A 17,400-nucleotide genomic window follows, 5' to 3' on the forward strand; every position below is an offset into this window, starting at 1 on the left:
TCTCTTGCTGTCTGTCTCTTCCCTGCCCTTCTCTCTCTTTTCTCCCCCACTCCTCTCTAAGCTCTGCTACACAACCCTTTCCCTCACATACACACAGTTTGCAATGACCCCTGAGCCACCTCTAGAAACACTAGGGCACTGGGACTTGGGTTTTTAATTATGTTTTAATTATATAAATAATATGAATGCAATCTTACACAAATTTGAACATTATGGATAAGGCTAAAGACCCCTTTGAAACCTACCCACACAAACATACATATAATGAGGTTGTCTCCTTGCTAACCTTAACAATAACTATTGGTAGCATTTTTGTGCTCTTACAGTACATGTGTATTTATACATATATATGTGTGCACAGTGTGTGTACATAGATATAGATAGATAGTGTGTATATATTTACAAATAAGATGTGCAAAAATGCCTATATAGAGATATATTATCTATATATATTATGTATCTATTTCTGTATATCTAGACAGATAGATTGACAGACACATACATACCCTGTAACATTTTTCTTCAATTTGCCTTCTTCACTAAGCAATTTGTCTTGACCATTATTAGCACATACTAGTATGGATCTACCTCATTCTTTTTAGTACTTTATAACATTACACATCTATGGATATGCCATTTTATACTCAGCCATCCCCCCTACTGATGAAACTGATGAACAGTTAGGTGGTTCATCACACCACGAGGGAGGTCTTTGCACTTTATACACCTTCTTCTTCCGCACATGAGTGGACCTGTCATAGGGGAGGGTCCTAGAGATGAAATAGCTGGATTGTGGGATACAAGCATTATTAATTTTAATGTGGCCTCAAGTCCTTTCTATTGATGTACATTAGTCTCTTGAAGGCACTCCCACCAAATTATTCCTTCCACACCAAACAGGAAATGAGAGAAAATATTTTCTCAAGTTAATAACACCACATGCACAGGAACAGATGGGTCTGGAAAATACAGAATGTGCAGAAGGGAAGCTGATGTGTAAAAGAAAGGTGCCCTAACTGAAAGGTGCCCAGAGTCCCAACCCCAGGCTGAAGCACAGCCTGCAACAGTGCCTGAGAGTCCCCTTATGAGTGGCCCTCCTTTAGGAAAAAGCATTGTCTCCAGAAAGCTCTTGTGAAAATATAAATATCTTATCTTAGAAGGATGACACCTAAATTCACTAGCATGGATTAATTTACCATTAAGTTTACCCAACAAAGAGGTGTAAAAACTTGAGCAAACAAGTTAACTCCTGGTGTTGGGGGTGGTGGGGGTGGTGGGGGTGGTGGGGGTGGTAGGGGTGGGTGGGATATAGCTGAGTGGCAGAGCATGTGCCTAACATGCACAAGGTCCTGGGTTCAATCCCCAACACTTCCATTAAAAACAAAAAACAAAGAACAAGTTCACATCTCCAACAATAATAACTCTAACACCAGAGAGTTTTGTGAATTCAAATACTTTTGAAAGATATACTTGATATAATGTAGTTTTTAGTATTGGCTCAGAGAAATAAGGAACAGAACAGATAAATTTTAAGCTGGATAATTGGTTGGGATTGGAAAATATCTGGCTCTGGGTTTCCCAATTCCATGCTGGTTTTAACTCAAAAGCAGCTAATAATGAGGTCATGGTTGGTATTTGCCAGTACTTTCATGTCTAAGCCTCATGGTGATCCTATAAAGCTAGTTATGTCACCCTAATTTACAGGTGAAGAACCCACAGCTTGGAGGAGTGAAGAGGCAGGACCAAGACCACGTAGCCAGGCAGGAAACTGTGGATCTGAGACTCAGATTCCAGCTCAGTGGTTCTTAACCTCGATTACACAATGATGTCACCTAGAAGGCTGAAAAAAAATGCCTGCTGATAACCAGTCCCCATCTCCTGTCAATTGATTTAGTTGGGGCATCAAGGGCCCAGGCATTGGTGCATTTTAACCTCCAGAGGTGATTCTAATGTGTAACCAGTGGTGAGACCCACTGCCTAGGCATTTTCATTGCTCATCCATCCCATTGGATGGAGGCTGTTCTTTCTGCTTTGCTGCAGTTGCTTCCTAGTGAGTTGTGGAGGCAGATGTATTAGAATATTACCTTGAAAGTGGCTTGATCAGCTAAAACCTTCAAGCACTCTTAACTACAAAGGAACACCCCTTGGCATCTGTCTCCCCTTACCCGGGACTCCAAGGACTTGGAAGCGTATTTTTCTAGTTGCCATGACAATCTTTTGCAACGTCAGCAAAAATGCTCTGAACTACAAACAAGCAAGCATGAAATCTTTAGCTCAGTATCTTCTCAAAATCTTTTTAGCTCAGAATCTGCTTTAGCTCCAGACCAGGCCGTGTCACCTCTGAGTCTTTACTTAGGGATTCTGAAAAAGAACCATCAACTTTAGGACATTCTAAACACTCCCCTCATTTTACTAGGGCTCAGCGTTGAAATGAATTGCTTCATGTGGAGGAATAAATTAATACTTTCAGGTTTTCTTTTATTTTATGCCCCACCTTCACATCTTCCTAAAGAAATTTTTTAATCCAAAGAGGAAACAGGTGAAATGGAAAAGTTTTCCCACTTTTACGTTTATAATTTTTTGTAAGCCAAACTTTTAAAAAATTTTAAAATTAATTTACATTTTAACACCTGAAGAGTACTTAATATATACCAGGCATGCTCTAAAAAATTCCTATCTCTTAATACATTTTGTCCTTACCACAACTCCAGAAGGCATTATTATTGTTGTTACTATTTGTTGTCTCACTTTATATTTTACAGATAAGGATCCTAAGGCAGTTATAAAATGATTATTTGATATGAATATACACAGTGAAATGACTACTACCATAACCCTCTCCAAAGCCATTTTACTCCTCTAGCTGATAAGACAGTGTTTTACCCCTCACAGGCATATTTGCATTTGTGCCCCTTGATCTATCTTTAAACACAGTAATTCATCTTTGACTATGGGACTTTTAAGCATCATAATAGGTAGAGAGTGAGAAATAGAAAAAGATTTTTCTATGACCTTAAAAATCTCACCATGGGTGGACAACCAAATCAATGCTGCCATTGTTAACAAGTTTGAACAAGCCATACCCAAATGGAATGGAAACTTTCCTGACTCAGGACCTGGGTTCTAGTTACAGCAATGTCTCTCACTAGCTGTATTACACGACACCAAGCTGTGTGTGTTAAAAGTACATGTGGCCTTTGTCGTCAAGACAGAACTGAGTTTGAGTTCTCACTTCAACTACATATCATCTATATGACTTTGCACAAGCCTCACTTTCTTCACCTATAAAATGGGGACGACATCTCCTTAACAGGATTGGTATATGGATATGTAAAGCCTTTAGCACAGTGCTTGGCACACAAAAAGTGTTCAACAAATGATAGCTATTATTAATATAACCTATAAAACATGAATACTACCTAATCTGCCTACCTTATAGGAGGGTATATAAAATAAGGGAATTTATGTGAAAGGACTTTGAAAACTGCAAAATTTATATACAGGAAGGCTTATTTCTGCAGTTGCTTTTGTTATTATAAGGGCCTGATGAGGTTTTTTTTTTTATCCATTAAAGAATAACATATCTAGGTTCTTATCAAAAACAAATATCCTTTTTAACCACGACTTCCACTGCCTTGTGAAGTTGGATGTCTTAATGAGCAGTAAGAGAACGTGTATACCTGTCACCATATGTGCATCCATATGTATGCAAATTCCTGTGCTGAACTGTTCCCTGGAGGAAACTGTCCTATGATGCAGGATGTTTTTTTCCTTCCTGGATCTATCAGGTTCCTTGGTTCAAAGTAAGAGAAACAATTTGGGCTGCTAACACAAGAAGGGAATTTCGCAGAGATGGGAGATTCACAAACTAAAATTAGATGGGGGACAGGGATGGCATGAAGGAATAGGCTTACGAAACCGGCAGAAACCAAGGGAATTCTGGAGGCTGGCCAACAACACTCATGACAGAGTAGTAACCACTGGTCCCACCTTTTAAGGATGCTGCTGTTGCTGCCACCATCACTGATCAATCTCATGCCAGCTGCTATCTCTCCATCCTTGTTTTCTGGAGAGACAAAGCCCCAGGAATGAGCATCTAATTGGCCCAACATAGATGACCTCTCTGCCTGAAGGATTTGGGGGAATGGAGAGGTGGAGAACTGTCAAAGGATCTGGCCATGAGATCGTGAGGAAAAAGACCGCATGATGGGATTAGTGCCCTTAGAAGACACACCAGACTGCTTGCTCTTTTTCATTCTCTCCTCACCACGTGAGGACACAGGGAGAACGCAAGTCTACAAGCCAGGAAGAGAGCTCACATCAGAAATCGACCATGTTGGCACCGCAATCTTGAACTTCAAGCCCCCAGAACTGTGAGAAAATAAATTTCTTTAAGCCACCCCATCTATAATATTGTTATGGTAGTGCAAGCAGAGTAAGACTGACACCTCCTGACTGGCCTTCCTGCTTCTATTTTTTCTCTTCTAAAATCTATTCTCCACACAAGAGCCAAAGTGGTCTTTTCAAACTATCACAGTCCCGCTTACAACCCTTCAAGGGCTTATTTTTGTCCTTACAACAAAACTGAAGCTGTACACCTTGGCCCACACGGTTCTGGGAGGTTTAGTTCCCGTCCGCCTCTCTGGCTGTGGTTCACTTTCCGCGTGCTATCTTGGGCTACCCTAGTCTTTACGGTTCAGGCCTCAGAACGACCGTGCATTTGCTGCCTCCAGTCAGTAACGCTCTCCCTCCAGCCCTTTCATCTCCGAGTTCAAAGTGGCCTCAGAGACCATCCCACTTATAGCATTCCCGGCGCCTTTCTTATTTATAATCACCTCCCGCGCTCCGTGCTCATAACAACCTGGCATTATCTTGTTTATTTGTCCGGACCCTCACCTCACACAAGCTCCATGAGGGAAAAATAGACTTTGTCTTGCTCCCTGATGCACCCCTGGCGCTAAGTGCCTCGCACACGGCCTGAGACAGTTGCTGTGGGATTTCTGAAGAAACCTCCTGAGGAACAGGAAGGTCAGGTGACTTTCTCAAAGCTGGCTTCCAGGGACACTGCACTCTTCGCACTCCCCGAGGCGCGTCTAAGACGCTCTTGGGATCGAGAATTATTACCTTTCACGGCTGCCTGAGGCGGGTACGAGCTGAGTCTAGAAGCACTTTCCTGGGCTGGAACCTGTGAGGAACAGGGTGGGGGTGGGTGGGGGGTAGCGGCAGGAGCGGTAGGGGCGGCAGGGGCGGGGCCGTCCGTGGGCGGGGCCTGGCTGCCCGAGCCAATAGGGCGCCGCTGCACGGGGAGCCCGGGACGCTAGGGTAGAAGCTCGTGCGCCTGAGGGTGCAGAGGCTGAGCTCCGGGACGAAGCGGCTCAGTCAGCGGGCCTCGCGGTCAGCGTACTCACCGGGCTCTGGGTTCCTGGTGGCGGCTCGCACGGTAAGCAGACCCCGCAGCGAAGTAGACTTTGTGGGGCTTCTAGCAGCGGGGAGTCCCCGCCCCACCCGCCGGGGCTGCTGGTGGCGTCCTCGCTCCCGGCTGCGTCCCTGGGCGCTCAGGCTCTGTGCCCGCGGGATGCGGGAGCGCGGAGCGGCCCTGCAGGGAGGCGCGGAGCCGCGGCGCCTCCCTTCTTCAGAACCCCGGCTGCTGCTGCCCGGTCCTGGGGCAGACGCTAGGACAGACAGGTCCGCGTGAAGGAATGCCTGAGGAGCCCGGGAGCCAGAGGGGCTCAGTACAGTGGCTTCTAAGATAATCTCCACCCTGCTCTTGGGCCCGGGAAGAGCTTGTGGGGAGCTGGCGACCGCAGAGCTTGGACTGCTGCTCTGCCTAGGCCTTCAGGCGCTTTATGACCTGTTGCCCCGGGGCTGGTGGTCAGATTTGTCATGGCATTTCGTATTTACAGGCCTTCTGGGGCTCCGGGGAAAAAAAATCTCAGAGCAGTTCCCTGGCCAAACTAGGAGCAGAGACTATCACTTGATACAGCGCCCTGTGTATTTATTCAGCATTTACTGGGCTTCTGTTGTGTGCCAGAAACTGTGTTAAGCCCTAGCGTCAGGAAGAGGGGCCTTGCAGGAGCTCTTAGGGCCAAGAAGGACAAAAGGAGGAACAGGTATAGTGCACTGTAGTACAGGGGACACGAGGTGGGGAAAACCATGAGCAATACAGGAAGGCTTCAGAGAGGAGGTGACTGTTGAGTGGGGACTAGGAGAGTAGAAGAGTTAGCCAGACTGAAAACTGTGTGGATTGGGAGGTGGGGTGGGGTGATGGGATAGCAGGAATTCCAGATAGATTTTCTTGTGCAAAGGTAAAGAAACTGAAAATGTCCAGTATCCTCAGTATCCTGACTTAGAACATCAGACAATCCTCTTATCAGCTAATCAAATAGGACCAGGGCTTTTGTGGGTAGGAAATGAGCTGTCAACATGGCAAGAGCTAAAATATGCACAGACCTTAAAATGCAGCCTTAGGCTTTTTAGAATTTTGTCCCGGGGTCAGGGAGAATAGTGGAAGAATTCTGGCAGCTCTGTGGAAAATGGATGGAGATTGGAGCAGTAGAAAGCTGATAAGTTGTAGTTAATATTTGGGATGTGGCTACAAATACTCTGGCCCCTAAAGGCAGCCCCATCTGCCCAGGAGCCCAGCTCCTTGGCTTCCAGGCATGGATCATTTAGTGGGGGAGATGTTGCCCATGTGATGCTTGCCTCTGCAACCTGCAGGTCATTTTTATATTGTTCCTGGAGGCTTTGACCTTGACCTTGTCATCAGGGATGGCCTATGGAGGGTTGTGTGCTTGTCTTTTCTGATCTTCTGGTTTTCCTCTCTTCCTAGGCTCCTCCTTCTGCCTCACAGAGACACAGCCTCAGCTGTTGGAGGCTGTGGTGAAGAGCAGTCTTGCCAGGGAATCAGACCAGAAAGTCCTTTAGTCCTGTGCCTTGGGGACATTATTAACCTTTCTGTACTTCAGTTTTCTGATTTAAAAGGAAATCTTCATCCCCACCGGGTTGGATTCCCTGGAAAAGACTCGGAGACTCTGAGAATTGTGTGTAGGAGGATTCTTGGGGCATGGTCTGGGACGGGGCAGAGGGAGAAGTTGATCTGTGATGCAGAGCAAGGGAGACCTCAGTTGAGCTCTTGAAGCAGGGGGCCAGGCCTTTGAAACCCCGTGTTGACCAGCCAGTGGGTGCAGGCTGCCCCCCAGGGAAGGAGACATAACTTTGGGTGTCCCTTCAGCAGGACAGTTCCTGAAGAGGAACTCAGCTGTGAGCTGTGTGCATCCAACAGTCCTGGCAGCTGGCATGGGGGAGTAAGAGGTGCCTTGGTCTTGGAGGGAGATTGAGAGCTGTACCATGGCAGCCACCTCACAGGATGAGTTTGGGAAGTGAAAGAAATAACTGACAGAAAGTGCTTTGCACTGGGCACAGGCATTTAAAAAGCATTCATTTCTTTCACCGTTAATCTTCCTGACTGCATCTGAAAATGGATTTTGGAGTTTTAGTTGAGTAAATCAGTTTCTGTGAGGAAAGAATCCTTCATAATAATGGGCACAATGAGTATGATTGAGGGTCTGTTATGCATATGTGTTCTCTCCTAGTTATCCAGTAATACTCCAAGTTAGGTACTTTTATTCTTATTTTACATCAACCCAGTGTTTTCTAAAACCCAACAGAGTAGGTGTCCTTTTGTCATAAAATAATATCAGTAACAATAACAGCAAAAAACCATATGACTTATTATGCTCTGAGAAGTGATTTCATTGGTGGGTTGATTAATTAATCAATTTATTTATCAATAATTAATTCACCATTGTTCACTGAGTGCCTTCTAAATGATAGGCACTGTCTTAGGTGCTGGGGATACAGTTCAGTCTGTTAGGGGAGACAGAGACCAACATTAAATGCTTTGATTCCTTCAAAGCAAAGTTTGAGGGGTGGAACATGGCATTGTATAGCTATAGTGTGATAGAGAGTGATAGCCCCCTTCCCAATTGACTCTTTCTCATCCTTCATTTCCCATATAACCTCCTCAGAAAGGCCTTTTGGACCATCTTGTACAAAGCAGACCCCCTCCCTTTTATGCCCCCTTCATCTCACTTGCTTATCCACTTTATATATTTCCCTGTCATTGTTCCTCCCCACTAGACTGAAGGATCCAGGAGATTATATATCACTTTATTCCAGCACAGTGTTTGGTACATATCTCTTGAGTGAGTGAAATGAATGAAGGGTAGATATGCTTAACAGAGTGCTATCACCGAGAAGTGATATTTTACACTGAGATCTGAGGGATGAGAAAGATCCAGCAATGCCAAGATCAGGAGGTAGAGGGAACAGCTTGTTCAAGGACCACGAGGTCAGGGAATGGAGCCCAGCATGATTAGGGAGCAGCCCGAGATGAGTTTGGAGAAATAGATGGGGCCTTGGAAGGTCATGCTGAGCCTGGATTTTACTCAAAGTGCAATGAAAAGTCAGTGAAGGATTTTTAAGCCGAGTGATGACCTGGTGTTATAATATGTATTTGTTTATTTGTTGTCTGTCATGCCTCTAGGTGACAAGCTCCATGAAGAAAAGTGCTCAGTAACAGTTGCTGAAGTGAATGGATGATGTAGTTTATGTAGCTACCAGGTGAAAAATGGATTAGGGAGAATGGGATCGTGTCACAAATTAGGAGTATGGTGAGAGAGATGTTGGTGTCCTGGCTGCAAGGTAGCAATGGTGTTGGAAAAGTAGAAGGACTGGAGCTGTATTTTGGGTGTAAAATGGACAGAATTTACTGATGCATTGAAATATCAGGAGTACAGGAAAGGGAAGGAGCAAGGATGACCCTCAGGTGTATGGCTTAAGATTGGGTGGATACCAAATGTCTATCAACAAGGGAATGGATGTAGTAAATACTTACAATGGAATATTACTCAGCCATAAAAAGGAATGACGTACTGATACATACTACCATGTGAATGAACCTTGAAAACATGTGGCATGAAAGAAGCCAGACACAAAAGGTTATATACATGATTCCATTTATATGAAATATTCAGAATAGGCAAATCCATGGAGACAGAAAGCAGATTGGTGTTTGCTGGGGGCTTGGGTGGGTGGGGGAAGAGGCAGGGTAAATGGGACATGACTGCTTAAAGGGTAAGTTGTTTCCTTTTGTAGCGATGAAAATGTTTTGGAGCTAGACAGAGGTGCTATTTGCCCAATATTAGGAATGTACTAAATGCTATTGAATTGTATACTTTAAAATAGTTAATTCTATGTTATATGAATTTCACCTCAATTATCAAAAAAAAAAAAGATTGAGTGGATGGAGTACCAGTCACAGAGTGGAGGAGCCTGGGTAGGAAACAGATTGTGGTTGAGGAGAAAAATCAAATGCTCTCTTAAGGATGCCCAGAAGACATCCACATGGAGACTAAGGGGTGCATCTAGGCTGAAGAGATGAATAAGGGAGTTGTCAGCAGATGTCAGCCAACAAAATGGGTGAGTTCTAGGGGAGGAGTGTAGAGGAGCAATCCAACCCAGGATCATTCTGTAACTTGATCCTCATAACCATCTATGAGAAGAGTGCTGCTGTTCTCATTTTCAGATGAGGAAACCGAGAATGAACTTACCCAAGGTCAGACAGTTTGTTCATGTGGTTCTGCTGGCTTCCAATCCTTTGCCTTTCCCACCTCAGATGCTATTTAGAACTTTAGCAAAGACATTCCCTTCCTTCCTCCCTCCCTCCCTCTCTTCTTTCTTTCCACAGTCCTAATTGAGTACTCACATGTGGCAGGCACTGTAGCTGGGCATATGTTGGTGAAGGTAGAAATGGCTCTAATCTTGTGAAATTTACCTAGTAAACAAGCAGCTGCAGGCAACTGATACAGGGGACTACAGGAGCTTGGAGCAGGGGCATCTGTCCCAGGTGTGGAAGTGGGAGGAAGCTTCCTAGAGATAGTGACAGCTAAGCAGAGATTTACAGCAGAAGGATTGAGCCTAAAAAATAGAATAATTCTCTGGAGGATTTATGATCCCTGAGCACCTGCTATGGGAATTCCCCATTCTCTTCATTCCCCAGTTCTTCTGATGTTACTGGCATTTTCCAGCTTATCCAGAGCATCTGTCTTTTCTGTAACCCCAGAGGCAATAAGCAGACAAATAGCTTGATTTTATTTCAAGTGGAAGCTTCAAAGGAGTAGCAAGGTTCGGTGCAAATAGCCTGGCTTTCAAAGCCGGGCTCCATCTCTGAGTAAATGATAGTCTCTCTGAAGCTTACTTTTTATGCTTGTGAAATGGAGCCAGTCACATCCACTGTTTAGTGCAGGAAGTAAATGAGATGATGTAGCAATTTATTAGGCACATAATAAATGCTCAGAAAAATGTTGTCTCTTTTATCTTTTGGGAAGGAAGACTTTCTGAGTAGACCAGTGGTCTCTGTACTCTGTACCCTGTTTAAAATACAAAAGTCCGTGCTCCCTGTGAAGAATCTAAATCAGATTTAAATGGTTTGTATTGGGACATAGTGATCTGTATGTGTAGAAAGCACCCTAGATGGTCCTGATAAAAGCAAGGTCCAGGAGCCATTGGTTTAGATCAAATGCTTGGGTCTTTGCTATGATGTGCATGAAAGGGTTAAGCACCTAGAAGCAGAATATTGTCTTCTAGGAATTATTAGCCAATGACGATGCTGACTGATGATGTAATGTCTTTGGCTGACACTCCATTGGTTAAGTGTATTGTTTCTTTCGCTTCAGCTATGTGAGGAGCAAAGCTGGAGCCCAAGGGTTAATACTCTGTGGTAGCAGATAGAGCTATTTTTCCTCCATTCCTCTGCTGCTAGGTGTGAGTGTATAGCATGGCTCAGCTGGTTGTTGCCCTTCTTTCAATAAACAGCTGCACCTTCCTCCTTACCTCCTCCCAAGCGGAGCACATGTCTCCATAGTACTACAGAGAGGGAGGAGGAGGCAGAGGAGGAGGAGGAGGAGGGAGAGAAGGAGGAGGAGGAGGGAGAGAAGGAGGAGGAGGAGGGAGAGAAGGAGGAGGAGGGAGAGAAGGAGGAGGAGGGAGAGAAGGAGGAGGAAGAGGTGGAGGAGGGTGATCAGGATTGCTCAGAGAAGAGACAACCCTTTCAAAGTTCCACACTGCAGTCTCTCCTTGCCACTGGGGACTGGCACAGCTTCAGCTACTCTGGCCTACAGAGGTCCCACTGGATGAATTACTAAATGGCCACCTGCTTCTGAGTATTGTTCAACCTGGCGGGATCCTCTGAACTAGGAGGTGAGCTCAGGGTTTTGGAAAGAAAGTGGGCCTGGCAGAGAGGAGCCTTAGGGCAATGGGAGGGAACAGCTCAGGCAAAGCTGCCCCCACATGCGATGTGAGCTGGGTCTCTCTCTCTCTGTGTCTGTTTGCTCCAGTATTCAGTGTGAAGATCGGATTAGGGAGCACTGGCTGGGGAGTGTGCTGTCCTGGAGTTAACCACAAGCATGCTCTTGGTGTAGCTTTCAGCCCAGTGCTTCTGGAAGGGAAATGCTTTTCTCTGGGAATCTGAGGCAGAGGGGGAACATCGGGTTAGTACTCTTTCCCTGGAGTCAGCTGTAACCCAGGCCCCTCCTTATCTTGTCTGAGCTCTCTCTTCAGTGTTCCCAAATCAGCAAGTGGCTCTTGGTGGACTCTGGTCTGAGGCTTCTCTAGAAACACCTGAATCTCAGGGATTTTGATCGTGTCTTTTAGGGAGAACCTTTGGATCCCTGACCCTTGAGTTATGGGTGAATTTGGGTACATCCTTGTTGTCCCATGCTGGAGTTCTAGGAGGTGAGGGGGGGATCCTTTTTGTATTAATGGCAGCGCAGTTGTGGGATTTTCCTGTTTGTGTTTTGCATTATTGCCCCAACCTGAGACTTCTCACCTTGCCCAGAGAATGCTGATGCAGCATGTTGGCCTCAAGATGCGAAGTGAAAAAAGTAAAAATGGGGAGGGAAAAGGGGAGCAGAGTAAGTCGGAAGGGCTGCTAGCGAGAAACTCTGCCCTTCATTTCACAAGGAATTCAAGGAAACCTTGCATTTTGTAGACAAACTGTGATGCTATGTCTCTCTTGCAGCCCTCCAAAAAATATATAATTAAAAGATTCTGTTACTTTTATTTTTTAGAATTTGGTTATGAATGGAGTGTCCCCACTTTCTTTAGGGAGAGCAGAGCCTTGTCTTGTATGACCCTTGGCTTCTTCCACCCTTTGTTCTGGGTCAAGCTTTGCTGCTGAAGTGTGTGTAGGTTCCTGAGCTAGTCACTGTGCCTCTCTGATCCTCAGTTCCCTACTTTGTCAGTCACAGAGGTAGGAGGGAATCGGACTCACTGACTTTTAGAGCCCTTCTGCCCTGGCTTTCTGTGCTCTGCATCATGAGAAGCCTTCAGAATCTGAGTCTGTTGATTGAGTGGATTGAATAGGTAAAGGATGTTTGCATAAAGGGATATGGAGCATGTATTCTCTGGGTGCTGGGGCTTTATGCATGTTTTAACTCATGTACCCTCCCAGTTAACCTGGGAGGAGGTGGAATTAATAATCTATGCATGGGGAAATCAAGGCTGAAGGAGTTCAGTGACTGTCCGAAAATTATCACTCAGTAATGTCGACACTGGTATTTGAACCTGTGCTGGTCCCTCTGTTGGGGCAGCTGTACATGGCAGAATAACAGAAGGGCTGGAGCTGGAATCCTTATCTACCTTTGCTTTCTTGCATGTTCTTCATTTTATTAGAAATCACACACTGATTTTTCAGATCGACTAGTTCAGCCAGATTGTTTTAGATTTTCTGTCCAGTGTACTGTCTGGGACAGCAGATGGTCCCTGGATCTGAAAGGGACCTACAATCCTTTGGACCAGACCCCTCAATTTATAGCCAGGAAAATGGATGTCTAGCGAAATTAAGTTCCCTGTTCTGTATCACTCAGTGAGTCGATAGATGGCAGGGGATGGAGACCAAGACTCCTTGCATTACGTGTTTAAAGTTGTATTAATATTATTAAAGAGTTTTTTTTTTACCTTCATGTGAGAACTTTGGGATCATTTGAATTTAGTTATTCTTACCTCCAGGCCCTTGTGAAGTGCCAGAGGTTTGGAGTCAGACTCATTGAGCCCCTGCTTGGCATTGTGGCAGGTATCTGAGACACGGATCGGGTGGTAAGCAAGCAAAGTGTGAGACCTGGTCAGTTTCCCTGAGACACAGGTGCAAGCTGTGTTTCATGAGAGTCTAGCTCACAGGTCAGCAGCCTTTCCCAGTGGAGGGGCTGCAACCCTGACTCCTTCTCTCTGCATGTAGCTGACACCTAATTTGTACCAGTGTAACAACACACCGCATAACATGTGATCTCTGTTCTTCGTCTTCCCAACTAGGCTGCGTGTTTCCAGGGCACAGCCCCCAAAATGTGGAACCTAATTGGTGGAGCTGCCTCGTGGGGAGGTGGGTGTCAGTATCTTGCATGTGCAGAGAGGTACACCCAGAAATAAAAACCATCAAATAATTATTAAAAAGCACAGTGCAGATATGTGACTCTTTTCTTGATCATGATAATGTTAAGGAAGAATCTTCCTAATAAAAGGCTTCAAATATCCTAACAATTATCATCGGAAAGAGGGGTTATAATTAATCTGTGGGGCTAGAGAGCAAAGCTCACAGCAGTGGGTGGAAGTTGGAGGGGAGCAGATAGCAGATGAATGGAGGAAGACTGTGCTGATGGTCTAGTACGTAGGAGTCTGCCCTCCTTGCCCCTGTCATCAGAGGTGGGTGGTAACCTTTAGGCATTGGTGTGCTGGCAAAGAATAGCACTTATTAGTCTCTAACGTCCTTTCTAGATCTAAGATTTCTTGATTATCTATCAAGCAGGAGTAAATGAGAGGAGGCCAGAGGTAGAGCAGAGCTGCGTCTTACTCATGTTTAGATCCCAGGGCCATAGTATGGGGTGGAAATCATTCATAGACAAAATACCCTTGAAAATGTTTTCATTGCCAAAAAATTGCATTATATACAGTTTTTGTGTATGCAGCTCTGAACAATAATTCCTATGCTAACTAGTGTGTAAAACACTGACCAAGACTAAAAGTAACAGCAAAATGAAATTTATATGCAGTTGTCTGGGTTTCATACTGCTCTGTTTTTAAGATGACTGCGAAATTTCTAACTGGCATAAAGTAGGGAGTAGAGAATTCTCAGGTGTTCTTGTTTGCTTGCAGGTCTCATGCTATTGTGTTTGGATAAACAACCTTTAATACTTCATACATGTAACCCTTTTTAATGATAATGAAAATGAAGTGAAATAATATTTGTGGATACCCTGAACCCAGATACAGAGTAGATGCTCAGTATGCTTTTACTGGAAGGTAATCAGTGTCTTGCTTTAACAGACTTGTCAGTGCTGGTCTTTGAAAACTTTTAGTGAAGAAGCTGGTCAGCTGTGTCCAGGTTGGCGTTTCCTACTTCAGGTTGCATATCTGTTTGGCTCCTCTGGACAGTGCTCACCCTCGTGCCTCTGAATTTTGCTTCTAAAACCCAAGGTGGAAAAAGAATGAGGCTGGATGCTACACAGACTTGAGTTCAAAGCACCAGACATTACCTATTCTAGTATGACGTTGGACACATTACCTAACCTCTGTGTTTGAGTTTTTTCACTTATGAAAATGGTATCACTAGACCCCACCTTGAAGAGTGGATGGAGGATTAAATGAGAACCTTTAGAAGGTGCCTGGAACATGTAGAGTGGGTGTCCTATAAATGCTAATTTATTCCTTCTCCTTGGGAAGGTGTTGAGGAGAGGTGGTATCTTTTTTTCTTTCTTTAATCTCACCTCCAACTTCTTTGCCCACGTTTGTAGCACTTCTAGACAGCTTTTTACGAGCCCTTAAGAAACCCCAAGTGGCATTACTCTAAGAATGTGTGTGCTTGCAGCCTTGCTCCATCCTAGCCCATCCTTATGCCAGTTACCTAACCAAACACTGGGAAACTGCACTTAGAAGGGAAATATTGAGCTTAATTCATTTTTAAAGCACCAATAACTGACTTAAATATTCTGGGCTAGGGTTGCTTTACTCAGGGACCAAGTGGTCAGGTGATTTGATGGATGCTACAAAGAAGCCAAAGTATGTCTCCAAGTTCAGAGCTTTGGGAATTTCATCATTGAATGTTCATCTCTTGGATTTATTCATTCATCCATTTAACAAATATTTATGGAGCTCTTATCTTGTGATAGGCAGTGTCCTAGATGCTGAGGGTATATTGATGAACGGTATAGACAAGCTGCATTCCCTCATGGATCTTATATTCTGGTGGGAAAACAGAAAATAACTATAAAGCACATACATTGTGTAACATTAGTTAGTGATGAGTGCCATGAAGAAAAATGAAACAGTTTTAAGGACTTAGAAAATGCCATTATAGCAAAGCCAGTTAAAGAAGATCTCTTTGAGAAGTTGATATTTTAGCAGAGGCCTGAAGGAAGTTTCAAAGTAGGTTTCAGAATATCTGTGGAAGAGAATCCCAGACAGAAGGAACAGTGAGTGAGCCTCAGGGTAGGTGGAGAGGCACAAGAAGGGAGAGTTTGAGAAGATGTGACCTGAAAGGTACCTGAAACCAGATCTGGTGGGGACTCATGGGCTGTGGAGGGAGATTTGGATTCTTTTCTAAGGCAGAGGCTTTGAACAAGGAGATTACATGGTTTGACTTACTCTTTTTAAAAAAATATTTTATTGAAGTATAGTCAGTTTACAATGTTGTGTCAATTTCTGGTGTATAGCATAATGCTTCAGTCATACATGAACATATATATGTTCATTTTCTTTTTTTTTTTGTGGGAGAGGCAACTAGGTTTATTTATTTATTAATGGTAGTACTGGGGATCGAACCCAGGACTTCATGCATGCTAAGCACATGCTCTACCACTGAGCTACACTCTACCACTGAGCTATACCCTCCCCTATATGTTCATTTTCATATTCTTTTTCACCTTGGGTTACTATAAGATACTGAATATAGTTCCCTGTGCTATACAGTATGAATTTGTTGTTTATCTATTTTATATGTATTAGTTAGTATCTACAAATCTTGAACTCCCAATTTATCCCTTTCCACCCCTTTCCCCACCTGGTAACCATAAGTTTGTTTTCTGTGTCTGTGAATCTGTTTCTGTTTTGTAAATAACTTCATTTGTCTTTTTTTTAGATTCCACGTATAAGTGATGTCATATGGTAGTTTTATTTTCTTTCTGGCTGACTTCAGTTAGAATGACAAGCTCCAGGTCCATCCATGTTGCTCCAAATGGCATTATTTTATTATTTTTTATGGCTAAGTAGTATTCCATTGGATGAATATACCACAATTTCTTTATCCAGTCATCTGTTGGTGAACATTTAGGTTGTTTCCATGTCTTGGCTGTTGTAAATAGTGCTGCTATGAACATTGGGATGCATGTATCTTTTTGAATTAAGGTTCCCTCTGGATATATACCCAGGAGTGGGATTGCTGGATCACATGGTAAGTCTATTTTTAGTCTTTTGGGGAATCTCCATACTGTTTTCCATAACAGCTGCACCAAACTACATTCCCACCAGCAGTGTAGGAGGGTTCCCTTTTCTCCACACCCTCTCCAGCTTATTCTTTTAATTGATTTTATTTTTTAATTGACATATGATAAAATTGACTTTGCTTTGGCATACAGTTCTATGACTTTCAACAGATATGTAGATGAATGGAACTACTGATACCTCAGTGAGGACATAGAACAGTTCCTTCATCCAAACACCTCCCTCCTGCTGTCCTTTTATAATCACAGGCTCCCAACTTTACATTTGGCAACTGCAGCTCTACTTTCCATCACTACTATTCTGTTCTTTTAAGAATGCTGTATACGTGGAATCATGTAGTCTGTAACCTTCTGAGGCTGGCTTCTTTCCTTTGGCATAATGTCTTTGAGATTCATCCATGTTGTTGGGTATATCAATAGTTTGTTCATTCTTATTGCTGGCTAATATTCCATTGAATAGACGTATCACAGTTTGTCTATCCATTCGCCCCTTGAAGGACACTTACTTGGGTTCTTTCCAGATTTTGGCAATTATGAATAGAGCTGCTATAAACATTTCTGTTCAGGTTTTTATGTGAACGTACATTTTTGCTTCTTTAGGGTAAATGAATACCTAGGAGTTGAATTGCTGTGACATATGGTAAATTTATATTCAATTTTATAAGAAACTGCCAAACTATTTTCCAGCTTGGTTATAGCATTTTGCAATGCATCAGTAATGTATGAAAGTTCCAGTTACCCTGCATTCTTGTCAGCACTTGGCATTTTCAGTATTTTTTATTTTAGCCATTCTGATAGTTCAGTGGTATCTCACCATGGCTTAAACTTGCATTTCCCTGATGGAAAATGATGT

General features: G+C 43.7%; 1 protein-coding gene and 1 long non-coding RNA gene across 5 annotated transcripts in view; one reads left to right on the top strand and one right to left on the bottom strand.

Moving 5' to 3' along the window:
* LOC140700168 (uncharacterized) overlaps positions 1–5,169 on the bottom strand; it is a 73,305-nt gene extending 68,136 nt beyond the window's left edge. The window contains exon 1 of the long non-coding RNA XR_012078445.1: positions 5,125–5,169. This is a non-coding gene — a long non-coding RNA (uncharacterized lncRNA). The remainder of the gene's footprint in view (positions 1–5,124) is intronic.
* Positions 5,170–5,321: 152 nt separating this feature from the next.
* Positions 5,322–17,400, top strand: part of SYN3 (synapsin III) — a 447,532-nt gene continuing 435,453 nt past the window's right edge. For all 4 annotated transcript variants that reach the window (XR_012078446.1, XM_006205854.4, XM_015240613.3 and 1 more), the window contains exon 1: positions 5,322–5,440. The gene's annotated coding sequence lies outside the window, so the exon portion shown is untranslated. The remainder of the gene's footprint in view (positions 5,441–17,400) is intronic.

The sequence above is a fragment of the Vicugna pacos genome, chromosome 12, assembly GCF_048564905.1.
Source record: "Vicugna pacos chromosome 12, VicPac4, whole genome shotgun sequence".
NCBI lineage: Eukaryota > Metazoa > Chordata > Mammalia > Artiodactyla > Camelidae > Vicugna > Vicugna pacos.